This window comes from Barbus barbus, assembly GCF_936440315.1.
Source record: "Barbus barbus genome assembly, chromosome: 47".
In the NCBI taxonomy this organism is placed as follows: Eukaryota; Metazoa; Chordata; class Actinopteri; order Cypriniformes; family Cyprinidae; genus Barbus; species Barbus barbus.
Window position 1 is genome coordinate 16,162,305 of NC_136725.1, and position 4,036 is coordinate 16,166,340.

Here is a 4,036-nt window from a genome sequence, read left to right on the forward strand (position 1 = left end):
ATTTTGCTTGCGCTCTGTCCACCAAGCAGAGTGGATAGGCTAGTCAATACCTTCATTCGTTCAGAGTGGGTGGGTGATGGTAAAATTTCATCATGATTCATTACTTTTATGAGGGGAGTTATATATTTTTTGTATATATTGATGACTTTAGATATTTGTTAATTACCTACTCCATTTTACTCAACATAGAATTAGGTTTACTAGACACTGAGTTACTGGAAAAAGAAAGGAACGAGCGCACATAATTTAAATTATATAACGATTATACAAAGTGCAGCATTCAGAGAGTGCTGCCATGCATTATTATTAAATATTAGAACAGACGATGCGAGAGATGCAAAGCGGAATCTCAGTGGCTACGCTCCACTTTACGTTGTTTTAGATCAGCTTTGTTCAGTTTCATGACAAGTTTAATGTTTTAGTTTCTTTTTAAAGTATTTTCGATGGTGAACAAAAATATACGAGCTAGTCACTTTTTGTCTGAAACACTTTCTCACTATTAATCAATTGTTTTAGAACTGTTGTATGAAGCGATATAAATTTGACTTTAATTTTATTTTATTTCTACACATTCCAAAATTTCCAAGACCGTTATTATTTTTTATTTTATTTTATTGTATGACATCATGTAGGCATTAATAAACAATATCGCCTCGAGCTTTTGCGCACGCGGGGAATTCCAGAGAGGAATCTCTCTCTCTCTCTCTCTCTCTCTCTCTCTCTCCACATCAAGTCAAAGCGTTTCTCCGTCCCTCTATCCTTCCGTCGAAGTCTGTGAAGTTAAATCCTTACATAACTGAAATCGCACTAGAAACAGCACTACACGTGCTTTGATGAATGTCTAATCAAGACAGCTATTCTGCTGAGGATCCCATTATTGTCACTCTATCCTGCTTTGATATAAAAAGAAATGGCTTGTGCTTTCATCCTGTGCCAGTTTCCATGGGCCCTCATTTGGCACTCTGCGTCTCTGTATCCCCATAGACAGTCTGTCTGTGAGTGAGTGCTCATGCCAAAATCCCCTGCTGCATTCAGTCTCTGTCCATGTGCAGAACTGTTTTAATGGAGTCATTCTGGCAAATCATTTGAACAATACAGCTATTAGGAGATTAGGAGAACAATACAACTTGTTTTTTTTTGATTGAGGTAGACTCACTTCTCAAATCCCTTGTTTAATTAGGAGCCTGATACAAATGTGACAGATTCATGAAGCAATATGAGCAATTTTTGGTAGGGTGAAGTCAGCTAAAATGGGCCAATATAGCATCATATCTCTTTAGATTTTTTTTTACAGAAAATCACAATAACTGATCTTGCATTGTTGCTTCAACACTTGTTGACATGTAACAATAATTGTTATTGGTCTGGGTTTTTTAGGGCAGACAGGGCCGAGTGTTACACGAAGCTCGTCAGAGAAAGTGTAAGGTAATTGAGCCTGACATAGAAAAATTAATTAATCATTAATAAGGGTACTAAAGCAATTATAAGTAAGCTTACCAACAAAGCAAAGTTTTTGACAATAGAACAATGTTTTGACATGCTCTTTCAAATAAAAAAGTTTAATTTATAAAAGAAACTTTGATTTTTGTGAAAAAGGTCATTTTAGGTAGAAATGGCTGGTTAAGCTAAAATGGGCCACAATTTTCAGCTAAAATGGGCTACACACACACACACACTTTTAGACAGAAATTGAGGGTGAAAATAGGTTTATAGGCCTACTGTAGATATGTATCCATACAAAATCTTAACAGTCTTTAAAAAATACAAGCATATGCACACAGCATCACCAATGCACACACACCTATACAACATGATCGGTTCATTTTTTAATTGCATTGTTTAATTAAATATTCATTCAACTTTTTATTTAATGAAATACATTTATGGTGTTGCTATGTCACACTAAAGACAATAGTGTCAATATACTGTTAAAAATAAAACGATTTAAGCTGAAATTACCTGTGTTGTTCTCCTTTATTGGCCCATTTTACCTGAATGTTGTGAAGGTACCTCATACCGGCTGATACTCTAACTCTCATAATTTTATTAAACTTTTTCAAATTGAAAAAATATAAATATATTTAAGAGACCCATGCTAATTTATAAGAATATCATTAGATCTCATGCATAGCTTATTTGATAGTATTATAAGTCATTTACCAAAACGGGGCCCATTTGAACTGATTTCACACTATTGATAAGGCTTAGTCTGTATTTCCTTTATTTGTCAGTGTTTGAAGTTTTTTTGCATATGCTATTTAATGTTCTACTGTTTGAAAAGCATCTTTTTTTTTTTTTTTAAATAAAAAAATGTAGCCACTTCCTGCAGCCATAAACAGAGCTTGAGCACCAACCCCTGGTCATATAAGATACTGCAACATTATTCACACAGTATGTTGTAATCTTGATTTAACACGTGACAGGAGCTATAACTACTATGATTGTATATCCTATTCAGTAATAGATATTTGGTAACATCCGTGCACGTAACAGTATGTCTTGCAGAATTACATGCGATATGTCTTAATTTCGTATTTAAAAAAATGTCTTCTCCTTGTGTAATTATTATGCATGCTATTTTTATGACCCTATATTCATTTAGAGATTATGTACTGTATTAGTATTTTTAACGCCACAGCACCGTGTACTGCAATAAAGCTAAAAGGGGATTATTAATGGTGAAAAGCTTCTGACTAGTTAGACACCATATAAGACTGTAAGGGAATGATTTAAAGTCTTTACAATGGCACGCACTGCCAAATTTTCACAACTCAACTTTAAAAACCGGATATTACGTCAGTATGTTTTTAAACAATAGTGCAATGCATTGAACGCACTTTTTTTTGTTAAAATTTAGATGTTCAAAAAGTTTATTTCTTTGCAGACATTTCGTTTACAAAGGCAAATAAAAAGCTTTTGAAGAAGAAAGATCTTGCAATTAAATTAGGCTAGTAATTAATTATTGCAACAAATAACATTTTGACAAACAGAAATTTATGTAATCCCACTGCACAGTTTTTCAAAATGCATAAACTACAAAGCTTAAAGAAAAACAGAATGTTCTTATGAAGTTGCACATTTACTTTTATTTTTCCAGAAGGTGGGGCATTGGAGAGGGAGAGGAGAGCATCGGGTTGATTCATTTGTGGATTCAAGGAAGAAGAATGCAGTTCAAGTCAGATCTTGCACACAAGACATCCTCAAGGAAACACCTGTATGTTCAAGGCGTCACAGTCTATTACTCACCCTGACATCACCCATTTCAGAAGCTTGTTTTAACTATTTGCTTTTCATACTTGAATTGGATTTAATCATTTCTGTTGTACTGAGAACAAAATCCCCGCATAACCAACCAGATGATGTTCAAAGAGGAATGAAGTCTTATTTGATACAATTTGAATCTTTTCTAATGCTTACATCTGATGATATTTCTTGACCTTAAAGGAAAAGAGAGTTTTATGCAACAAGTGCGACCTGGGCCACAAACGGTAGCAGATATAGATTAGGGGAACAGTAACTGTATTTAGCTCTTTCCTGTTTGCAGAGCTAGTCAATGAGTAACTTTCCATGAGATCAACCGAGTATAACTGTGAGTGTGTGCCGCTTATGTCTGACAGCAGCTCATAAATCAGTCAATTCATCAGCTTCTGCTATCTGCTGAGTGATGTTTGGACATGTCCGCGTGTTCAAACCCGTGGCTGCACTTTAAAACATCACCATCTCACAACCTGTCAGACGAGTCCTACCGGTTTTGAAGAAAAAAAGTGGAAGAGGCTCCATATCGTGTCTCCGCCGCTGTCTTTTTATAAGATAACGAGGTGGTGTCACACTTATGAACAGTAAACCATTGTTTTATGTCTATTGTTTTTCCTGTGATGGACGTTGCAGACTTCTTGACATTAAAAACAAGTCTATTTCGTCGGTTGCAAGTACATTTATGGAGCACATTCAGTTAATTCAAATAAAGGCCACAACTTTTGGGGAAAAGCATCTGATTTAAGTAAATAAAAAATGCAACAAGAAACAACAGATATTT